This window comes from Phascolarctos cinereus, unplaced genomic scaffold, assembly GCF_003287225.1.
Source record: "Phascolarctos cinereus isolate Bilbo 61053 unplaced genomic scaffold, phaCin_HiC Scaffold_726;HRSCAF=1367, whole genome shotgun sequence".
Lineage (NCBI taxonomy): Eukaryota > Metazoa > Chordata > Mammalia > Diprotodontia > Phascolarctidae > Phascolarctos > Phascolarctos cinereus.
This window is the reverse complement of record NW_027556098.1, coordinates 411,333,654-411,357,829: the sequence shown is the minus strand read 5'-3', so window position 1 is coordinate 411,357,829 and position 24,176 is coordinate 411,333,654. Positions and strand designations below refer to the sequence as shown.

Below are 24,176 nucleotides of genomic sequence, written 5' to 3'. Positions count from 1 at the left end.
AGGGTAGCAGGCTACCTACCAGTAGGGCTGATGTCCTCAGAAGTACTGAGAGATGGGAGATTAGGGTTCAAAATTAAGGGTGATGAACAGATCTAGAACCAGTAAGACAGACATCTGTTCCCCATTACTTTGAATGTCCCTCTTCTGGAATCCCTCATTTCCCTTCCAGGCCTGTCTCTGCTCTCGTGGGGTTGATGTGGGATGGTGGCTGGAACTTGGAATGAGGCAAAACTGGGTTTGTTTGATTTCCACCTTAGATACTTAGTGTGAGCCTTGCCCTGTGACTTAACCTCAGAGTGCTCATTTTCTCCTTAGCAAAATGGGAATAATGATACTTGTAGCACTCCTCTCACAGTTAACTTAAGAGCTGCCTAGAATGATGTTAGATGAAGCAGACCTGCACCTGCTTGCAGGTTATCAGGGAAGGAAGAAGTTTGGAGCAAAAACCAGGAATGATGAAAGGGGTGATCTGTGGGAGATGATGAGGGGTGGGAGGGATAGTTGTGTGATTGTGGGGAGAAGAGAGAGGAGGGAGAGAGACAGAGACAGAAGGGAGAGAAAGACAGAAAGACACACACACACACACACACACACACACACACACACACACACGTGCACCCCCCCCAAGACAGAGGGAGAGGAGAGAGAGACACAGAGAGAGGGAGAGACAGAGAGGATTCTTTTAAAGCATTTTTTTAAGCCCAGATGGGGAACAGCAGGAAATTCAGATGGAAACACCGACAGTGACATTATTTGAAAGTTATGTATTTCCTGTATGTCATGTCCATAGTTTGCTTTACATATATTTGTTTGCTCGTTGTCTTCCTGTTTGATTGTAAACTCTTTGAGGGCAAGAACTGTCTGTTTCTTCTTTCTGTATCCCCAGCACTGAGCTCTGTGCTTGGTGCTGGAAGGCACTTAGTCAATGTTTATTGATTGGTTGATAAGGAACATATTTTATAGTTACATGGACAATGTTTGTTGATTTGTTGAATCTCATTTGGGCATTGCAGGTCCTGAAGAGACAGACGCTTTGAACTCCTTCCCTTTGAAAGCAGTAGTGGCCTCATCTCATCTGCCTTGTGAGTTATCTCTGCAGCACTCCTCTAGGCCTGACCCAGGACTCAGTCACTAGGCAGAGAGGGCTAGACCTGGGCCTTGAGGAAGGGGAGGTGGTGGGAGGTAAGAGAGCTCTTGGACCTGGGGGCTCAGGAGAAGTCTCCCAAGACTGACAGATCGGGGAGAGCTTGTCTCCTTGAAAGAGGTGTGACAGTGGCCCCTCCAGCTCTTGCTTCAGCTCTCTGAAAGTTCAGTCTGCCTACCCTTCTAAGCATTTGTGTGGGAGTTCCCACGCCCTTGGGGACTTCTGGTGAAGTCTAGATCCAGTGTAGATAAAAAACTTGAAGTAAATCTCTGCTGGCTCCCGGCTTTCAGGCCTGGGAAGCTCTGGCTGTGGCTGTTCAGAACCCTGAATTTCTACCTAGCCTCTTCCCAGGCCAAGCTCTTACCCGAGTTGTCAGGTCTCCAGTAGGGTTTGAACTCCTGGCAGGTGTATTGCCCAGGTGTTGAGGAATTGAGCTCAGAGGTGGAGGGGCCATGCCCTCCAGAGTTTGCAGTCTAATTCAGGGGTGGATGTGAACTTAAAAATACGTTTTGATACTGAAAAGATTTCTATGGAATCTGGAAGGTACAGTCCTTTAGGACAGGGAACTTTTCCCTTTCTTTCTGTTTGTTTCCTTTGAGCGGGTGGTGGTGGTGGTAAAGCGGTGTCTTTGTAATTTAGTTGGTTAGCTGGGAACAGGAATATAATTAACACCTAAAGGATAGTTTTAGTGGGAATGACAGCCAGTCTTCCCTCTTTGCTAGGATCCCCTCTGCTCCCCCTCACTCACCATTAACTTCCACCCCAGGCTTTCCACCTAAGCCAGGAAAAAGAAAGAGTCTTTTTAGAGAGATTGTTTATGGGCAAATTTCATCTCCTCCTAAGAAAAGTAAGCTCTAAGCACGGCTCTCTACACCTTTCCCCAACCTTAGCCTCCTTCTCAGGTTTTCCACATAAGTCAGGAAAATGGAATTTTATGGGGGGAAAAAAGCCTTTTAGAGGGATTGCTAAGGGGCAGCTTTAGCCTCCTCCTAAGAAAACTCCTTTACCGTTAGAGCTGGCCCAGTTAGTGCCTTCTTTCTTTTGATTGCCTCCAGTTTATCTGTGTATATCTATATCTACATATATCATATATATCTATATCTATATAGCTATCTTATTTATAGTTGTCTTCATAATCTCCCCATTAAATTCGTGCCTTTTTCCCCTTTCTTTGTATCGTCAGTGCTTAGCACTGAGTCAGGTGGCTAGTAGATGCCTCACTAAAGATTGCTTACTGCCTGACTGTCCCGAAATGGCCCAGGGAAGCCTCAGGAGTGAGGGAGTCTCCCTGCCTCAACATCTTTAAGCGAAAGCTGGCCCAGTTGAGAATTTTGTGAGGGGCATTCATGGTTAGGGATGGGGTGGATTGAACAGTCCTGAGGCACCATTGAGCTCTGAAGTTCTGTGGGCTGTGCCCTTTTTTATTTAAGCTATGGGACTGCTAGCTGTTGTAGAAAATGTCTTTTAACTTGGCATGGGCAATTCCATTTTGTTTTCACTTCTAATTTGTGACTGCGTAGTTCTTCCGTAAGTTAGATCGGTACTTGTGTATAGCTTGGCAGTAGCATGTATGGGGGGCCTATATTTGGTAAACTACTAGTGTTGACATGTGGGGTAATCCCCAGTTCTGGTAAAGCCATGCTAATGGTGCTGTGGCTCATAGTTTCCTTTCATCGTAATCCAAGGTATTTGATCATCAATAATTACTAGTAACTTGTAAATGTCACTTGTAACATTCTCAGCCAGAACCATAAAAACTCACTGGAGGTCCCATGTTTGATGTGGGTGGCCATCAGAACTGCCTCCTGGGTGCCCAGCACTCAGAGATTGGAACGTCTCCTTGTTCAATCTGGAGCATGCTCATTTACTGAGACTGGCCAGAATGCTACTTTGGACAGAGGGGGAGCCTTCTCTTGGGCAGCTGTATGATTCACCTTGCCCTGGACCTTTCATAATCTGCTTGGTGGTGTGTTCCTAGAGGGGCTGACATCTATAACGTTGAAGAGATGATTGCAGGCACAAAGCTAGATTGAATGCTGTACATTCACCCACCAGTTCCATTCCATGGCCTCCTCTATTTAGCCTCCGCCTAGCCCCCCCCGACTGCACCCCTGTGGAAATGAAAAATATCCGTTTTCCCCAGTTAGTAAATGGTGAGCGTTTAATTAGTGCTTAATTAGCCAGACTCAATTCTTTTCCATCCCCGGGTTCTTCTTGATGAGATTGTACCTTCACAGGTAGGAGTCGGGGATTGCACTGGGGTCATAGGTGAGCAGAGAGCTGCAGCCCAGGGCAGGGACTTGGTGCCATTCTCCCAACGCTGCTTCTCCTGGGAGCAGTCCAGATGCCAGGGATGGCCCACCAGCACTCAGGAGACCGTGGGGGACACTATATGTAGGGGTAAATGACACGGACTGTTAGCTCCCGCAGATTAGGAAACCAGTCACTTAGTACATTTCTTTTGTGCAGTGCCTCCTGTATGCCACACTTCATTTCTGTGTGGAGTCAGGGCCATTATTGGAGTCTGGTGGAGGAAGTGAGTCAATAAACATTTATGGAAAGCCCCCATTTATGGGGGACAATCTTGGTACTTACTGCTGAACTTACAAAGAAAGCCTCCCATCCCCTGCTCACCTCCAAACCTATCCAGAAACGCAACAATGAACCACTGCCCTGACAGTCCCTTCTCTGAGGGAAGAGTGCGTTCCTGTGCCAGAGCTTGGAGAGTGAAACCCCCGAGCCTGGTGGATCACCCACTCTGCTGATTAATCCACCCTTTTTGAACACTTGCAAGTGGAAGAGGGTGTGTTCCCTGAACCCGGGGACTCAGTTTCTGAGTGTCTTTGGAACCACTTCTGAGGGAGAGGAGTTCCTTTATATTTGAGAACCTGGATTTTGGGGAGGAACTTAGGCTGTGAATTGGCAGGATTTAAATTCAGAAGCGGAGAATGAAACTCAGACCATCTCGTGGCTGTAATTCTCAAATCCGAAGAAAAAGCTGAAATTTCATGTCTGAGAGACCTAGTGGAGAATCCCCAAGAGCCCATATTCTGGTGGTGCATAAACTTAGGGGACAGTTTTGTTTTTCTTATTGAATTCCTTAGCTGTGGGTCCCACAGGTCTGGGGTCTGCACACAGTAGGCACTTAGATCCTACAACTGAATTTTGCTTAATTTTGGAAACCAGAGGACTTTGAGCACCAACTCTTCCATTAGAGCTGGAGGGTTAAGGGCTACATCTCCATGGGCGATGGAAACTCCCTCTGTGCTCATTGGAATCTGGCCTTTGAGACTTCTCCTGTGGCCCCTTTTTTGAGGATTCTCTGCTTTGCTTTTCTATCCCCTGCTTTGCTTCCTGGCTCCTTCTCCTGGTACTTAGTGGCCCCTAGCTCTCCTCCAGAGGCATCTTGTGGAGATACTCTCCAAGACTCTGGAGTTGGAGCCCGTCCTGCTTTCCAAGGGAAGTCACCGAAGCTTTCCTCTAAGAACCTCCAGTATCATCTTTTAAAACTGTTTCTTTGTGCACTTCCTTCGGTATCCAGAAAAGTTTCTTTTCTTTTCCTTTGCTGTGCGACTTTTCTTCCAAAAACAGAGGCATATGTTGCATGCTCACTGAACTTGTAGATGACACAGACCTGGTTGTACAGTCAGGGTCCAAAAGGCCTTCTCGGGAATTTGGTGAAATTGAGCCCAGGGTGTCAAAGGCAGGGGGGGTTCCTCAAAATGTCTGGGACTGCATGCTCAAACACTAGTCAGCAGGGTAGAACAAGAGCCAGAAAAGCTGTCCCTCCTGGGCCGGATAAAATGGGGAGAGAGCCAGTGTCCTCTGCCCTCGTCAGAGCTCCTGGGCTCCAGGCGCCCAAGAGCCCAGAGGAGGGTCACCAGGATACTGAAGGGCCTTGATGCCTTCTCCTGTGAACCTTGTTTGAAGGAAGCAGGGATTTAGAGAAAAGACTTAGGGGGGATCCACAGTGTCCTTCTCTTATTGGATGGTCTGTCGCAGAGGACTGAGGCAGGAGCAGTGCCTAGCACTTGCAAAGGGGTAAATAGAAGGTCGCTTCAGGACAAACTTCCCAGACTTTATGGGGGTCTCTAAGTAGAATGAGCTTCATTAAGGTGGCTGCTATCTCTGGGAAGTTTTCATGATGGCCATGTCTTGAGCATGTGACAGTGGAGATTGATGTCAGTTGGACTAGTTGATGACCAGGGTGCCTTCTAAATCTCTATTTATGTGATGTAGTGGGTCTTTTAAACTCTGCCATCTGGCATAGAGACATCCTACTGTCCGTCAGGGTTCTCTCCTGTGTCCTCTCTTTTCTCTCTCTGTTCTTTCCCTTGAAAGCCCCAGTATGTGACCTGCCCACCAGAAAAATCTGTTGATCCTTTTGCTGATCCAGTATCCTGCTCTGTCATTGATCATGCAAATCACTGGAATGTCTATTCAGCAAGAGCAAGTGTCGTAAGAGCCCCCCAGGAGAGAATGATCGTGAGGAATAGCCTGCACTGTGTTCTCGTGGGCTACCCTCCTTCCCCAGGCCGTACCACTACATTTCTGTCTCTTTGGCACACACAGATCTGTAATTTGATTGTGAGGATGGTACTCAGGGATACTTTGAGACAGTAGATTCAGCAAAGGCAAATGCTGCAAAACAAACACTCGTTATCAATTACATTTCTCTATAATAATAGCAAAGGCCACTGTGGAAAGGGAAAAGCCATTCCAAATAACTACAAAATGCATCAAGTGTCTGAAGATCAGTCTACCAAAGCAGACAAAATTACAAGAGACTACTTAAACAAATAAGAAGAGTTTAAATACCTGGTAGAATAATATTCAATGCTTATGGCTAGGACATGCCAATATTATAAAACATGACAATACTACTAAAATTAATTTACAGTGTAAATGTTATTCCAGTCAAATTAGCAAAGAGATTCTTTATAGAACTTGATAAAAATAATAAAATTCATTTGTTCAAACAAAGCATGTAGAATAACCAGGGAAATAAAAAATTAAAACAAATTAGTATTTCTAGACTTCAGTCATCAAAACCATTTGGTATTCTTGTGCAAATAGAAGTAGATGAATGGAACAGAGGAGAGTGGGGAGAATTCGAAACAATGGAACTCTAACCCACTGTTTGATAAACTGGAAAACATAAATTACTTAGGAAAGAACTATCTAGTTTATAAAAACTTCTGGAAAAACTGGAATGAAGACTGACAGAAATTAGGCTTAGACCAACACCTTTCCCCATATTCCACAATCATTGTCAGTGGATATGGGACATTATTATTAAAGATGATCTGTTTGAAAAAAGAGAAGCAGATCATATACCTCTCACAGCTATGAGTAGGAGTATCTTCTGAACCAAACAAGGAATGGGGGCAATTACAAAAGATAAAATAGATGACTCGGATTACACGAAACCAAAAGCTTCTGCAGAAACGTAATTAATGTACCTAGGATAAGAAAGAAAACAGAATGAGGAAGAAACCCGTGTATCAGATTTCTCTAATAAGGGTTTGATATCCAAGATATAGAAGTAACTAACAGATGCACGCACACGTATGTATCGTTGGGGGAGTTATCTCCTACTGGCTCCTGGGCTTAGAGCTAGAAGAAGGATGGTAGCTGACATTTGTATAGCACCTACTGTATGCCAAGCGCTTTACAATTATCTTACTGGATCCTTACAACAGCCTTGTGAGGTAGGACCTATTATTATCCCCATTTTTTCAGGTGAGGAAGCTGAGGTTTAGTGACTTGCCCAGGCACATGTAGCTGGTAAGGGTCGAAGACTAGATTTGAATTCAGATCTTTCTGACTCCAGGACCAGTGCTCTATCCACTGTGCCACCCACCTGCCTCCCTTCAGCTGGAAGGGTCCTTCAAGGTCATCTAGACTAACCTCATTTTGTAGGTGCGGACAGGTGTCACAGAGATGTCTCCTGCCGTTCTCCAGTGCCCATCTCACACCCTCCCAAAGGACAGACCGAAGGGCCCTTTATCAGGTTCGCTGCCTTTGGAGGCATGTGATCCACTGAAAGGACCCTGGGTTGGGAGTCAGAGGTTCTGGGTCCAGGTCTTGGCTGCGGCACTAACTGCTTCTGAGGTCTCAAGTGAGTCTCTTCAACCAAGGCCTCAGTTTCCCTGGAGAGGTGCTCTGGTGCAATAGGAAGAGAGTTAGATTGAGAGTCAGGGGATATGAGTTCTGATCCCAGTTTTGCCATTCACTTTGTGACATTAGGCAAGTCATCTAACCTCTCTAGGCCTCAGTTTCGCTGTCTATAAAATGAAGGCATTGGGATAGATGACAGTTAAAGTCCTTTCCAGCTTTGGGTCTGTGATCAAATGACATAACGTATTTAAAGCGTTTTTTCTTTTTTTCTTTTTTTTGGCTAGGCAGTGGGGTTAAGTGACTTGCCCAGGGTCACACAGCTAGTAAGTGTCAAATGTCTGGTCTGAGACCGGATTTGAACTCAGGTCCTCCTGATTCCGGGGCTGGTGCTCTGTCCACTGTGCCACCTCACTGCCCTGGGGAGAGTTTTGAAGCATCTAGACAAATCCAAAGCCAGCAGCAATAGGGGAGGCATGAGGTGATGGGAGGCTGTACCAAGGTGGAGGCTGTGTCATGAAGCAAGGGGTGTTAAGATGGTAAAGGGGACAAGATCTGGAGACTCATTGGCCACACGGGAGAGAGTGAGTGAGAGGGAAGAGTTAAAAGACAAGAAACAGGTTGGAAATGGTGTGCTGGAAAATTAAGATACACTGAGAGCCAAAGGTCTCAGCATAATCAATTTATTCATTAGGCTAACAGTAACCAGTAAATTAGACCCTGAGTGAGGGCTGACAGGGTCTTTAAGCCTAAGTGTTTCTTCCTTCTGATTGGCCTGACAGTATATCATTTGGATCTCCCCTGGCAAAGGTAAGACTATCTGATTAATGGACATTTTAATGAGGAGGTAGGATGAGAATCACCTCAGCTTCTCCCCTACCAGAGAACAGGAATAGTCCTAAGAAAATAGGATTCAGCTGCAGACAGCGGGAGTAGTATGTAGTAGCTTTGCCTGAATCAAGTGAAGTTGGATTGAGTGAGTAGTGGATGATGTTACAAAGGTGAACTGTACCAGGATAGAGATACACATTTTTGTTGTATTCAGTCATGTCTGACCCCATTTGAGGTTTTCTTGGCAAAGATACTGGAGTGGTTTGCCATTTCCTTCTCCAGCTCATTTGACAGATGCAGAAACTGAGGCAAAAAGAGTGAAGTGACTTGACCAGGGTCACACAGCTAGGAAGTATCTGAGGCTGGATTTGAACTCAGGTCTTCCTCACTCCAAGCCTTTTAGGTGTAAATTACTATAATGGAAAAGGTGGAGGTAGTTACAAGGAAAAAGCTGGGTCTTCAGGCAAGTTTCTTTGGAATGGAAGTGAAGGGCGAAATTAGCAGGGTAAGGAGGTTTTAGACTTACCTAGTAGCCTCAGAGAGCATTAAACTCATGCCAGCTTACTTTAATTCTTAAAAATAGAATTAAAATCAATTTTCAGTTTTACCGGTACAAGGATTATGGGGGGCATGCTGGTACCCTGTACTGTGATATGGAAGCGAGCAGGCACTGGGGGAAGGACAACGAGTTCTGCTTTATAAGTGTTGAATCTGAGATGCTCATTGGACACTAAGGTGAAATGTCCAAGAGGAAATTGGTGATGTGGAAATGAAGGTCAGGAGGGAGATGACCAGTCCGGGAACCATCAGCATAGAGGTGACAATTGAATCCATAGGAGTTCATGAAATCACCAAGTGATGTGGAGTATATAGAAGAATGACAGAGCCTTTGGGAAGACTCAGAGTTAATGGGTATGGCATGGATGAAGGTCCAGACAAGCAGACCGAAAAGGAGCAGGCAGACAGGAAAAATAGAAGAGAACAAGAAAAGAACAAGAAAGGGGCTAGTCACCGGGAGCAGAAGGTGATCAGTAGTGTCAGGCTCCAGTAGAAGTCAAATAAAAGAGGTCATTCGGTTTGGCCATTAGAATATCATCAGTGACTTTGGAGGGAGAAGTCTCAGTTGAGTGATGAGGATCAAAGCCAGACTGCAGGCATGGCAGGAGAAGGAATGTAAGCATCGGATTTTATGGGGTTTTGCTAAGAAGGGGAAGAGAAACACCAAGAATGGCTCCAGAGATGGCCACACTGAGTAAGGGTTTGTTACAGGTGGATTAGAGGTAAGAGTGTTTCTGGGTGGCTGGGCAGGAGCCACTAATAGAGACCAAAGAACAGAGACAGTGGGTGCCATATTGTTGTAACCTGCTGGAGAAAAGGGGAGTATTAAGGGCACATCTAGAGGGATCAGTCTTAGAAACAAAGTAGGTTATAGATAGGGGTGAAGGACAACATAGTTGGAGATAATAGCAGAAGGATTCGAGATAAGAAAGGGAGAAGAGGAAACTCTTGTGAACATCCTCCATTTTTCAGGGAAGAATCAGGGGAGGTTCTCAAGTGAGAGAGTGAGGCACGAGGAGAGAAGACAGAGTGTCGGTGGAGCTTCTGTGGTGAGTTGGATAGAGAAATGATTAGGAAGATTGGAGGAGCAGAACCATCTATCAGTGTCCCCAGCCAGGTGGGCTTTTCCTTAAAAGAAATTGAAACTGTCCTTGGGACTTGATTGACTCAGGGGACTCAGGATTGGGCCAGTTGGGCCAGTCCTGGTTGCTAAGTAAAGTAAGGAAGTTCAGCCCTTTCTTGAGGCTAGACCTGGTGCCCATAGGTGCCCAACACAGGGGCAGAAAAGAGGCACTCAGCTCAAAAAGCAAGATGTGGTCACTGCATATCTTTGTTGAACATCCTTCCTCTGCTATGGCAAAGCATCTCCTTTGGTTAGCACTTTGAGAAGTCCCCCATCACATCCAAACACTGCTCAAGCTTCTCTGAGCTCGAGCTTCTCAAGACCTTTTGAAATACAGAGAACTTCTACTTTGACTTTGGAATTGTGAGTTATAACTGGCCCCCTGTTTCCTGGCCTTCTAATGAGTGGTGGGTACAGGACTCTGTGCATCTAGGGCTCATACTGTTTGTGTTGAGGAGCTTCTTTGGGTGATTCCAGCATTTCAGTTCTCAGGAGCCATGTAACTTGGTATCCATCCATTCCCTTCCAAGAGGTGACCTTGATAATCAGCATACAGGCCCCCAGTAGTGGTCATCATCTGCAAAATTCTGCCACCTTCATCTATGAAGTATCCCAGTGTACTAGAACGCAACTCAGGAGGCCAGGGTGCACATCCCCACTCTGCCTCTTACTGGTTATGAGACATCAGGGAAGTCCCTTTACCTCCCTGGGCTTTGGTTTCCCCATTTTTCAAAGGAAGCATTTCGCCTAGGTGGCCTCTGTGACTCTGCGGCTCACCTCTTTCCCATCTGCTGACTCATTCCCTCCTGGCTGTCCTTTCTCTCTTGCCCTCTTTTCTGTGCCTCCTTCCCCAACCTTGTCTTCTGCTCACTCTTTCTTCCCATCCAGTTCCCTCACTTTTATGTCTTTCTGTTTCTCCTTTTATTGATCTCTCCATTCCATCCTTTACCTTTACCACTCCATCTCTTCATCCACTTTTCTTTCTCTTGCCCACTTCCTTCTGTATTCTTCTCTCATTTATTTCTCTTTCTGTGTCTGTGTGGTCTTGCTGTCCTCCAGTCTCCTGCCCTGCCCCCCACCCTCCTCTTCCTTTACAACTTCTGTCCACAAAGAGAGCTACAGCAGATTCATGTTAGAAGAGACCTCAGGCATCATCTTACTCAATTACTTCATTTGTGTTGTTCGGTCATTTCAGTCTTGTCTGACTCTTCGCGACCCCATTTGGGATTTGACAGAAGGGGAAATAGAAGCCTAGAAAAGAGAAGAGAGTTGTCCAAGACCCAGAGCTATTAAGTGTAAGTGCCGAGCCTCAGACACAGGGCTTATGATTCCCAAGGCATTGCTCTTTCTCCTACCCCGTCATCTTCCATCCACCTCTTCATCCATGTTCTGACCCCTCTAGAAGCTCCCAGGGCCCCCCGGTCAAACTCTGAGGTGCCTAGATTCTGGCCCCTTCCTTTGTAGATAAAAGGGTTCAACAGGGGGGTGACAGTGGTGTTAAAGAAGGCCACCCCTTGTTGAGGTCCAGCTGTCCCATCTGGGTTGGATGGAGGTACATGATGATGCAGCTGCCATAGGTGATGGAGACCACCAGGATGTGGGAAGAGCAGGTGGAGAAGGCCTTGCACCAGACCTGGGCAGAGGGCATCAGATGATGCCGAAGTAGCATGCCACTGTCACAGTGAGGGCTCCGGCCAGGGTACATACAGCCACCAAGAAGGCAAACAGCTGCAGAAGTCCGGTATCGGTGCACACCAGAGCCAGCAGCGGGGTGCTATCACAAAAGAAGTGATTGAGCACCGTTGGTCCACAGAGTGGCAGGCAGAGTAGCCAGATGCAAGACCCTGAGAGGAAGAGGAAACTTCCAGTCCAGCAGCCCAGCACCAGCCCCAGGCAGGTTTGGCTGGTCGTGAGGGCCGGGTACCTCAGGGGATAGCAGATAGCCAGCTGTCGGTCCACAGACATTACAGCCAACAGGAAGGACTCCACAGTAACCAGGGTCAAATAAAGAACCATGTGGGAGAAGCATCTGGGTGGGGAGATGGTCTTATGGCCTGTGAGGAGGTGGCTGAGAACCTGGGGAGTGACAACTGAGGTGAAGCCCATCTCCAGCAGGGAGACATTCCTCAGGAGATAATACACAGGGGTTTGCAGACGGCAATCCACCAAGGAGAGGGCCACAATGAACAAGCTGCCCAGGAGGGTCAACAGGTAAGTGGGCAGGAGAACAGTGAATAGCAGGAGCTGTAGGCCCCAAAGGTCTGTGATACCGAGCAGAATGAATTCAGGGCCCTGGTAGTGGTTCCCCAGCTCACTCCACCCTCCTGGAGGCATCTGAAGTGGGGGAGGGCCAAAAGAGGTCAGAGTGGGTGGACCTTGAGAGACCCCAAGAAGTCTCTGGAGGAGCATTTATGAAATGCTCTGTGCCAGGCGCTGTACTAAACACTAGGGAATGGGAAAAAATGGGCAGTGCCATCCTGTCATCGAGGAGTCTGCACCCTAGTTGTGCAGACATGTTAACAGCTAGACATGCACGAGATAAACATATATGTGTATATGCATGTGTCTATAGCCATGCCTCCACACATGTTTGTATGTCATACACGTATTGGAGAGGAATTTTTAGCAGACGGGGGATGGGGGGTGTCCATGAAGTCCTCCTCAGAAGGTGGATTTGAGCTAAGCCTTGAAAGAAGCCAAGACTGTAGTAGGTAGAAGAGAGTAGGGGGAGTGTTCCAGGGGCTTAGGTAGTCTACACGCATGATGCAGAAAGATGGCGTGTCATGAGTGGGGATCAGCCATGTAATAGAATCCATGGAGTCAAGCTTATGAACACTGGGAGGGTCCCTCTGGCCAGCCACGTGGTCCAGAGCACAGATAGAGAGGAGGTGAGTGGGACCAAGCCAATAGCAGGGACTCGGATGGAGGGGGAGCCAGGTGATGTGATGTGTAGTGAGAAAAGGTCCCCCTCATGGGGATCTAACCTCTTGCCTTCCCTAGCTTTTTTCAGGTTCATTTTGTAAGAAACTCCATAACCATCTTGCCTGAGATCATCTTTGATTTGTCCTATATGTAGCTTGACTCAGATCCCTAGCTTTGCCCCAGACCTGCTGAGTGACTATGCCTTTCTCTCTTCCTTTTCTGAAAAAATTAGGGGGGCTGTTCTCTGTCTCTGAATGTTCTCACCTCTCACAAGCCAAGCCCTGATTGAACTCCCTGAAAAGATTTCTGTCAGACTTTTCCTAGCCTCCTTTACAGACAGTAACACTGAGAACTAGAGAGGGGAAAATGTTCTTGTGCTTTGGGGGTGGCCCCTGCCTGCTCCGGGGAAGAAACCCACAGTTAAACAGCTCTGGCTACACTTTGTGGGGCTCACAGCACTTTCACAACAGTTCCCCTGAGAGGGAGGGCATTCACGGACCATGAGAGAGAGAAGGAAGAAGCTGACAGTGTTGGTGGTGAGGCTGGAGCCTGGCCCTTGTGCCTATTTCCTGCCTCCTCCCAGGAGGAGACCAGTGTCCTTAGAGGTCAGTCAGTTGTCCCATTCTTGCTTTGTCAGGAGATGTTCTATACTAAATCAGCATACCCTGGGCCCTGAGAGACCCTGCTGGTGGCATTGAAAGGGTCCTGAGTGGCATCCAGCAGTCTCCCTCCTGGATGGCCAGCCGCGGAGCCAGAGTGCTTGAAACGCCAGGGGTTTTGGCTAGGCAGATGGCACCATACAGCAGTCTTCAATTGGCTGCTAATGTTATGGTCCCTATTTTTCAGAATAGTACTAAGTGCCCCATCCAGAATCAGCCAGCAAGTGAGTGTCAGAGACAGGACTCCCCAGCAGTGCTCTGTATGGCCCCCACAGCTTTCCCAGGGGTCCCCATCACTCGGAGGTATTGGAGCAGAGCACTGATGTAGTCCTTTCTGGGGGCTCTCTTGGCGGATCCCTGATGAGGTCCCTTCCAACTTGGATATTGTGTGGATGATGGGCCTAAAGCCCAGAGGGGGCAGTGGACTGCCCTGAAGCAGCCAGCCCCCAGAGCTCCTTCTATTATACCAAGTAGGTCTAGCGTTGTATTAACACTGTGTAAGGAGGCTTTTGGACCCGGTGAATTCTCAGGTCCCTTCTAGTTCAGAGAGTCCATAATGCCAGGGTGTGGTGCAGCCCAGGGAAAGGGGCAATGAAGTGACCTCTGAGGTTCCCTTTGTAATGTACAGATCTGTGATTTGTAGCTACTGTCAGCAGTAACCCCCGAGGACCAGGGGTCCCTCTTCTGACCTCACGGGGGGAAGGAAGGAAGGAAGGAAGGAAGGAAGGAAGGAAGGAAGGAAGGAAGGAAGGAAGGAAAGGAGAAAAGAGGCATTTATTAAGTGACAACTATGTGGATGGCACTTTACAAGTACTGTCTCATGTGATCCTTACAACAACTCCAGGAAATAGTGCTATTATTTTCCTCATTTTACACATGAGGAAATAGAGTTAGGCAGAAGTTAAGTGACATGCCCAAGGTCATACAGCCAGTAAGTATCTGAGGCCAAATTTAAACTCACCTGTCCCTGACTCCAGCCCCAGCACTCTCCTCTACTACAGTGGCTAGATACATCCATGTTGCCTCATAGATCCTTTCCTCCGTTCCAGACATCTCCCATCCCAGCTGTTCTGACTCAGCCAGGTGGGCCTGGTGAGGAGCTTAAACCTGAGCTCTGACATGTGCTCTCTGTGACCTTGGGAAAGTGCTTTCCCCTTTTTTGCCTCAGTTTCCTCATCTGAAAAATGAACAAGTTGAACTCAGTGACGATAAGGAGGCTGAGGGTCAAACCTGCGATGGCTAACCTCCATCACTGTTCTTGCCTCTTAAGCCCACTTCATCCAATAGAGTCCACAATGGGCTGTTCCTCCATGTGGCCATCATTCCCAGGGGCAGATATGGGTGACACTGGGGCTCCTTTATCACAAGGGCCCAGAGCCTTTTTCCTGGTGTCAGATTTGGAAAAGGACATGGAGGGACAGAGCAAAAGGGAAAGAGAGGGAGACAGAGGAAGAGAGACGGAGTGGGAAATATGGACAGAGACCCAGAGAAGAGGGAGGACTTACTATTACCTTGGTGAAGGGCTGTGGACCCTGGGGCCAGATGGCTGTAACCCAGAGCTACGTTTTGAGTTCCTATTACTCCACCTCACTCATGAGGACCAGAGGGGACATCCTATGTCTTCCCTCTGCTGTCCCTAACCTCCCCTCTGAGCTCCTGCACCAAAATGTCTCTTGGAACCAACTTAGCCAGTGGGGACCTGGGAAACTTCCAAACTTTTAATGACCCCCAAGAATTTCATTGAATTGCTGCCTCTGAACTTTCTGTAAGGAGAACTTGCCCTGGCCCTGAGCCTGGGGGTGGAGGGGGTATGTGTTGTTGTTTTGATCTCCTATGTGGTGCTCGGGCACAGTCACCATGTCAGTTCAACAAGCAGCCATGACTTTCCTACTGTGTTTGAGGTCCCCTTCTCTGCACTTGGAAGAAAAGCTTCCCATTAAAATCTCTTTGTTTCTGTTTCATTTATAATTTCATTGTTCCCAATCACCTGGACTAAGGAGAGAGATATTCCTTCAGGAGGTCAGCCTATATTTGGAACATCAGTCACTTGGCTGTATAAAAAATTTAACCCTAGTATACGCCGTGCAAGGCTCCACATGATTTTCCCTGTTCTTTATAATGGTTGAGATTTTTGTCCTTTTCAAAAATTACTTTGAGGCCTGTACCTTAACCCTAAATGCCTGGTTGTGAGGTTTATGTCAATTATTGCCTTTTAATATCTTGGCAATCCCGTTCAAGTGTCCATTCCTTACAGCCACACACATCTCCACGCATCAGTTCGAGCCGCTTCAATATCCCTGTCATCAATTTGCTTTACTCTCTAATTTTTCAACTTACCTTTTCTTATTTACCTTACTTATCTTGCCAGCAACCTTCTTCTTGTCCTTTTTGAGTATAACTCTTCAGGGCTACTCCTTACTCCTCTAGGATTGTATTTCATCTTTTGAAATTCTTTTTAACTTCTTTCCTTGACCTTTGTCCTGTTCCTCTTCTTCTTGGTGGTCCTTAAACAGTCCAGAGAACCACTTGTCAAGCCTATCTCCAGCTTGAGACAACTTGAGACTGATCCCACCTAGTCCATGACTCTCCTGGGTGGGCCCTGGATCCGAGTCTGGACATTTCAGGTGGAGTAATGAACAGAACAGGACTGGGCTTCTTCATGAGGAGGAGAATCCTCGATTATATTAGGAAGCAAGCCAGAAAGCTCTTCCTCAGTGACCCCCAAAGACAAGAAAAGGATGCTGATGCCTTTTTTTTTAAAGGTTAAATAACTTTATGATCAAATAACTCAAGCATGCCAGGAATTAGATTCAAACCCATGTCTTTTCTAACTTCAAGATTAACACCCTTCATAGTATGTGCCTTTTAGAATTCTGTTATGTGATGATGGGTCACTTCAATGGGCAGTTTTAGCCAGCTGCAAACCATACTTCAGACAATAGGTATTCTTTCCCTTATTGATTTTTCCAGTGTGGAAAGTTGGGACATTAATGCATTTTTGGTGGAGTTGTGAGCTGATCCAGCCATTCTGGAGAGTGATTTGGAACTATGCCCAAAGGACTATAAAACTGTGCATACCTCTTGATCCAGCAAAAGCACTTCTAGGGCTCTCTCAAAGAGATCATAAAAAAGGGAAAAGTACCCACATGTACAAAATATTTATAGCAGCTTTTTGTGGTGGCAAAGAATTGGAAATTGAGGGGATGCCCATCAGTTGGGGAATGGCAGAACAAGGTGTGGTTTGTGACTATAATGGGATACTATTGTACTATAAGGAAATGATGAGCAGGAGGATTCCAGAAAAAAAGAAAACCTGAATAGAGTTACATGAACTGATGCTGAGTGAAGTGAGCAGAACCAGGAGAGTATTGTACACAGTAACAGCAACATTAGAGAGACTTAGCTCTTCTTAGCAATACAGTGATCAAAGACAACTCCAAAAGACTTATGATTGAAAATGCTGTTCACATCCAGAGAAAGAACTAGGGAGTCTGAATGCAGACCCAAGCATACAATTTTCATTCTTTTATTTTTTTCTTTCTTGTGGTTTTTCCCTTTTGTTCTCAGTCTTCTTTCATAACATGACTAATGTGGGAAATATGTTTAACATGATTGTACATGTACAACCCATATCAGATTGCTTACTGTCTTGGAGAGAGGAGAGGAAGAGGAGGAAGTGGGGAAATTTGAAACTCAAAATCCTACAGAAATGAATATTGAAAACTATCTTTACATGTAATGGAAAAAATAAGTTAAAAAAGTGGGTTGTGAATATATTTTTTAAAAATTTATTTTTGGTTTTCAACATTGACCTCCACAGATGCTTATGTCTTATATGTGTGACTTAGGACAAATCATATCGCCAACCTGGGGCTTGTTTTTTGTGTGTGAGAATGTTTGGGTTGGAGTCAGTGACTTCTCAAGTCCTTTCCAGATGTCAATCCATGAGGAGCTGGTCTGAGAGCTATCCTTCCTGGACCCTGGACAGTCATAGATTCTTAGATTTGGATGGGACACAAGAGAACTGCCAGTCCAAACAACTCCTCTTTCAGAGAAGAGACAGAAAGCCCATCGAGGGAAACTGCCTTGCCTAAGATCACAAGAGCCCAAGCAGAGCTGATGTGCACAGGAGCGGGGCCTTAAAAGCAGCTTTGGAATTCATGCAATCACCTCATGTTCTAAAGGGTCAGTAGTAATACCAACAGCAAGTCCGTGATTCATCACACTGTCACAATTCACAACGGAAATCAAAGCGCTGTGGGTGAGAAGGGGTCACAGAATCTGGGAGAGGGAAGGGCAGGGAAAGAAGCATTCACTAAGCAGTCTGTCAGGTACTGTGCTAAGCGCTTTTTCCAGATGTTGTCTGATTTCATTCTCACAGTCCTAGGGGAGGCGAGGGAACTGGAGCGACAGGTCAAGTGACTGGCCTGTGGTAAGCACTGTGTATGCACATATACATATATATGTTTGCTTTGTATACATTTGCATGTAGTCTCCCCTATTAAATTGTAAGTTCTTTGAAGGCAGGGACTGTCTTTTGTCTCCTTTTGTATTTGCCAGCACTTAGCACAGTTCCTGGCATGTGGTAGGCACTTAATAAGTGCTTATTTACTGATTGATAAATACTACCTTCATTATCATTTTTACTACTACTATTGTGAGTACTATACTCAGGGTCATATAGCTAGTAAGTATCTAATGTGGGAAGAACCTTAGTAGTAAGAAGTTGGGATGGAGAGGAGACCAATTTTGGCTTCTACATTCATACCCAAATCTCTCACATCATGAAAAAATGAAACTTTCACTTGATCCCACGACCATCTAAGGTTTCAGTCTTTTCCCTTTAACTCTCAAAATCCTATTAAAAACTGCACTTTCCTGCCACTTCTTGCTTCCATGGCTTCCATGCCCACCACTCAACTACACCCACTTTGTTTTTGACCACCAAAATTTGTGTTTCAAAATCCAAAAGCGTCTGTCATCCATCATCCTGCTGGAATTTTCTGTAGCCTTGGATGCTACCCGAGACCCTCTCCCCCTGCATGGCTTCCTGCCTAGACTTTAACAACACTGCCCTCTGGTGGTGCTACCTAACTGGCCATTCCTTCTCAAGTCTTTGTTGAGTCATCATCTAAGTCTTGCTGTGCTAATTGGTCACATGCCCCAAGGCTCTGCCCACGACCTCTTACCTTCTCACTATTTTTTACTGTTTAACCTCATCAGCTGTCCTGGGATCAGTTATCCTCTCTTTGCAGCTAACTGCTAATTCAATATACTACAGTATCCAGCCCCAGTCTGTTCTTAGCTTCAGTTTCACATCAGCAGTTACCACTGGGACATATGGAACTGATCTCATGGGCATCTCCAACCCAACACATCCTAGACAGAGCTCATGATTTTGTTCCTATTAAGACCAACTCTTCTCCTAACTTCTCTTTCTATAAGGACTGTCTTCAGAATTAATCGGCTGTTGTTGAATAAAGCAAGGAGATAATAATAGTTAACATTATATGAACTTTACTGTGTGCCAGGCACTATGCTAAGTGCTGGGGACACAAAAAGAGGCAAAAGATAGTCCCTGACTTCAAAGAGCAGTCTAATGGGGAAGACAAATGCAAACAAATACATACAAAGCAAACCATATATAGAACAAATCAGAAATAATTAAAAAAAATTTTTAATTTAACATTTTATTTTTTCCCACAATTTTAACATTCTTTTTTCAAATGTTGAGTTCCAGATCCTCTCCATCTCTCCCTTCTCTCTTCCCTATTGAAAAGACAAGCAGTTCAACATAGGTTATACACGTGTAGTTGTGCAAAATACACTTGCATATAGGTAATGCTGTAGAAAAAAAACAGACAAAACATCCCAAGAAAAATAAAGAAAGTAAAGAAAAAGTATTTTCAATCTGCATTCAGGCTTCACCAGTTCTTTCTCTGGAGATAGACAACAGCTTTCATCATAAATCCTTCAGAATTGTCTTGGATCATTGTATTGCTGAGAATAGCTAAGTTATTCACAGTAGATCATTATACAGTGTTGGTACTGTGTACAATGTTCTCCTGGTTCTGCTCATTTCATTTTGCATCAGTTCATGTAAACCTTTCCAACGTTTTCTGAGGGCATCCTGCTTATCATTTCCTATAGCACAGTAGTATTCCATCACAATCATATGCAATAACTTGTTCAGCCATTCTCTGTTTGATGGGTATCCCCCTCAGTTTCCAATTCTTTGCCACAGTAAAAGAGCTGCTATAAATATTTTTGTACATGTGGGTCCTTTTCTTTTATTTTTTTTTCAGTCACTTTTGGATGCAGACCTAGTAGTGGTATTTCTTGGTCAAAAGGCATGCATAGTTTTATAGCCCTTTGAGCATAGTTCCAAATTGCTCCAAAGAATGGTTGAATCGGTGTATAATTTCACCAACAGGGCATTAGTGTTTTAATTTTCCCACATCCCCTCCAACATTTGTCATTTTCCTTTTCTGTCATATTAACCAATCTGATAAATGGGTAGTGGTAGCTCAGAATTGTTTTAATTTGCATTTCTCTCATCAATAGTGTAAGTTAGAAATAACTAAAAGAAGGAAGTCACTAGAGTTCAGAGGGTTTAGAGAAGGCTTCCCATAGAAGTGGGATTTTAGTTGGGATGTAAAGGAAGTCAGGGAGGTCAATAGTAGGAGATGCTAGTGACAGGAAAGAAAGGGAGAGGAAGCAATTTTCATACCTCACAGTACTAACCTCCCAAGTGCCTTTGTGCTCTCTCCCTGCCAACACCTCCCCAGATTTTCAGCTCCCTTTTGTATGTAGTCTTCTCCCTTTAGAGAGTTAGCTCTTCCAAGTGTAGGAGTTTTTAAAATTTATTTCGTTAAATATTTCCCAATTACATGTAAAATTGTTTTTAACCCATTAATTTTTTGGAAAAAATTTGAGTTCCAAATTTCTCCCTCATTGGTGCTTCCTTCCTTCTTGAGAATGCAAGCACTTAGATTTTTGATTATACATGTGAGGTTATGTAAAACATTTCCATATTATTTTGTTGTTCAGTCATATCTGATGTGTCATGCCCCCATGGACATATCCTTTAGCATTTTAATACTGTCCATGGGGTTTTCTGGGAAAAATGCTAGATTCCCTTTTGTCAGAACTCTCCACTGTGAGCTGCTTGTCTTGGGTAACTGCACCACATAGCTCATGGTTTCACTGAGGTACTAAAGCCCCTCTGCCACCACAAGGCAGAAATCCATGAGGGGAGTTCCATATTAACTATGTTGTAAAAGAAAAACCAAACAAAGTACTAAAAATAAAGTTTTAAAAACTCAGTCTGCATTCAGAGTTCATCGTTTCTCTCTGGAGGCAGATAGCATTTTTCACTGTGGGTTCTTGTCTTGATCGGAGTAGCTGAGTCTTTCACAGATAATCAGCCTTTTATTTTTTCCAATTACATGTAAAGATCGTTTTCTACATTCATTTTTTATAAGATTTTGAGTTTTCCAAATTTTTCTCCATTCCTCCTTCTCTTCTCCTCCCCTCCCCAAGACAAAAAGCAATCTGATATAGGTCATACTTGTGCAATCATGTTAAACATATTTCCACATTAGTCATGTTGTGAAAGAAGAAACCGAACAAAGGGAAAAACCATGAAAAACAAACAACAAAAAAGGGAACATAGTATGCTTTGATCTGCATTCAGACTATGTAGTTCTTTCTTCTTTGTGGGATAGTATTTTCCATCATGAGACCTTTGGAGACATCTTAGATCTTGCATTGCTGGGAGGGGCTAAGTCTGTCAACATTAGTCATCACACAACATGGCTGTTACTATGTGAACCACCCCTTTTGAAAGAAAGTTCCCATAGTGCATGAGAATGTGAATGCCTGGGAGGAGCTTGGACTGTGAACTGGGTGGGTTTAAATGTAGATGCTTCCCAGGCTTGTAAGACTAAAGCCCCAAGAGGATTTCTGAGATTTCATTGGTCGGAGAAACCCAATCGAGAATACCAGGATCCCAGACATTGATGGTGAGTAACCTTAGGGGACAGTTTTGTTTTTGTTATTGATTCCTCTGCATTGAGTTCTAGTTTGAGGCTGGCCTGGGAACTGACTAAGGTCAGGAGCCTGGTAAGCTGTTATCTGTAGCACTGCACTGTTTGCACAGTAGGTGCTTTGATTCTGTACTTAATCTTGCTTATGAAATTGACTGAAAGAATTTGGAAACTAGAAGACTTGGAGCACAGTTGAATAAAAGAGGGAGGGGCCAGAGCACCATCCAACAGGGAGTTATGAACTCAGCCTGTTCTCTCTGGAAATTGGCACTAGAGACTTCTTCTGGGTCCCCCTCAGGGCTCTCTCCCCACTTCCTTTTTCCATCCCATAGGCCCTTCTATTGACCAGATGCTTTCAGGTTCCCATGTCTTGTCCAGATTCATCCTCTAGAGATAATCCCCTGTGGTGGGGAGTTGGAGAAGCCATTGACGTGAGGAGCTTCCACAAGGGAAGGTACCAGAGGTTTCCTTTCAGAACCTCCAACACCAAAATGAGAAAGTCATCGTTTATCTTTCAGAACTGTCTGTCTGGAATTGATTCTGTGCCTTTCTCTATCTAAGAAGCTTCAATATCTCTGCTGTGTTTTTCTTGGGACTTCCTTCTGTACCTAAAACAATGCCTCAGTTTCTTTGGCTGTATTTCTACCTGGATTTCCTTCTGTTCCACTTGGGGTGAGGGTGGGGGTGGGAAATGAAAATTTTTTTTGGCTGTGTTTCCATCTGGAAATTCTTCAGCTCTCTTCCGCATTAAAATAATCCTTCAATATCTACAGCTATGTTTTTCTGTCTGCAAAAAATGCCTCAATTTATCTGGTCAGGTTTCTCCCTGGACTTCCTTCTTTTCTTTACCTGAAAAATGCCTCAATCCTAGAACTGTTTTTCTGTTTGGACTTCATTCTCTTCCCCTCTTTATCTAAAAAGCCTGCTTCAGTTTCTATGGCTGTGTTTCTATCTCAACATCCTTTACTTCCCTTCTCTCTCTCTCTCTCTTCTCTCTCTCTCTCTCTCTCTCTCTGTGTATATATGTATATATGTGTGTGTATATATATATATATATGTATATATATATATATGTATACACACGTGCGCGCACACACACACACACACATATATATATTCTCTGTGTGTGTGTGTGTGTGTGTGTGTGTGTGTATCCATATATATGTATATTCATCAAATTGCCTCAGTTCCATGGCTCTGTTTCTGTTTTGATGTACTTCTGTACATTGAAAATGCCTCTGTTTCTGTCTCTGGACTTATTTATCTTCCTTTCTGTATTATAAAGAATGCCAGTTTCTACATCATTGTTTCTATCTGGACTTCTGTTCCTTTCTATAACTAAAACATACCTCAGTTTTGATGACTGTATATCTATCTGGACTTCCTTTTGTTTCCTTCTGTACCAAAAAAAAATGCTTAGTTATCTATGGGTGTGTTTGTCTCTGGACTTTTTGTATCTGAAAAATGTCTTAATGTGTTATATGTGTTTCTTTCTGTTCCTTTTGCACTTTAAAATGTTTCAGTTACACCCCGCACCCTTTTTTTGGTTTGTGTCTGTTCTGTGACTTTTCTGATAGCGACTTGGATAAAGGCAGATACGGTATGTTAAATGAACTTGCAGGAGATACAAAGTTGGGAGCATGGCTAACATCGGATGACATTCAGGATCCAAAAGGATTAGCACATGCTAGAGAATTGTGTGGAATTCCACAGGAGATAAAACAGCAAGCATTCCTCCAATTATCTGGGAATACAGGCTTCTAGGGATTAATAGTGTGAAATAAGAGGCAGAAAAGCTGACCACGCTTCCACGCCTAGGGAGGAGATCAAGCCATGTCCTTTGCCCTCACCTGAGCTTGTCTGGGTCTCATGTTCAGTTCTGGGCTCTGTGCCTACAGGGACAGTGATAAGCTGGAATGCCCAGAAGAGGGTGCCAGGATGCTGAGCAGCCTTGACTCCTGTGAGTATTTGAGGACTCAAGGATGTGGGGGAAGAAGAATTGCCTTCACTATGGGAAGGGCTGTCATGTGGGAAGAAGGTTTCTGTTTGTTGACTTTGGTTGTAGGAGACAGAGCCAGGAGCAAAGCTTGGAACTTGCAAAGGGGCAAAGAGGGTTGTTTGAAGAAAACCTTCCTGAAGTTGAGCCTGATCTAGAAGGGGAAGGGGCCCCCCCTTAGGAGAGTCATTTAGAGGCAACTTCTTGGACATGTGACAATGGAAAGTGGTATCTGTTAATTGCTTGTCACCCAAGGCTGAGGTCCCTTCCACGTCTCCATTTACGTGATGCTCTGGGCTTTCTGAACCCTCTGAGTACTCTCTTGCTTGACCTTTCCTTACTCTCCCGAGGTAGCAGCAGTCTATTTAATTGATGATACTGATGACATTTTTCTTAGTCCTCATTCTTGACCTCTCTGTAACATTTGTGGTGATGGACTTTATTCTCAGGGCACACGTGTTCTCTGTTCAGTGTTTCTGCGACACCATTTTCTTTTGATTTCCCTCTGATCTGGCTCGCCATCCTTCTAGTGCAGCGACTGGGTGACCCTGGCCCTGGAGTCAGTAAGACCTGAGTTCAAATCCAGTTGTATGATCCTGTGCAATTTGCTCAGCCTCTGTCTGCCTTAGGGTCCTCAGTTGTCAGTGGAAGACATAATAGCACCTACCTCCCTGAGTGGTTGTGAGGATCAAATGAGGTAATGTCAATGAAAGCTCACTTAGCACAGTGCTTGGCACATAGTAGGTGCTTAATAAATGCTTGTTCCATCCCTCCCCCT

The 24,176-nt window shown here is 44.9% G+C and overlaps 2 protein-coding genes and 1 pseudogene across 4 annotated transcripts in view; 2 read left to right on the top strand and 1 right to left on the bottom strand.

The window, feature by feature from the left end:
* Positions 1–24,176, top strand: part of LOC110203342 (uncharacterized) — a 62,440-nt gene that overhangs the window by 32,101 nt on the left and 6,163 nt on the right. Inside the window, exon 1 of one of the 3 annotated variants that reach the window (XM_078145847.1) lies at positions 1,012–1,082. The exons of the other annotated variants lie outside the window; for them this stretch is intronic. The gene's annotated coding sequence lies outside the window, so the exon portion shown is untranslated. Of the gene's footprint in view, positions 1–1,011; positions 1,083–24,176 lie in introns of those variants that run through there. 3 annotated transcript variants of the gene reach the window in all.
* Positions 1,012–24,176, top strand: part of LOC144454176 (uncharacterized) — a 47,817-nt gene continuing 24,652 nt past the window's right edge. Inside the window, exon 1 of the mRNA XM_078145850.1 lies at positions 1,012–1,082. The gene's annotated coding sequence lies outside the window, so the exon portion shown is untranslated. The remainder of the gene's footprint in view (positions 1,083–24,176) is intronic.
* LOC144454404 (olfactory receptor 6E1-like) lies at positions 11,096–12,107 on the bottom strand (annotated as a pseudogene).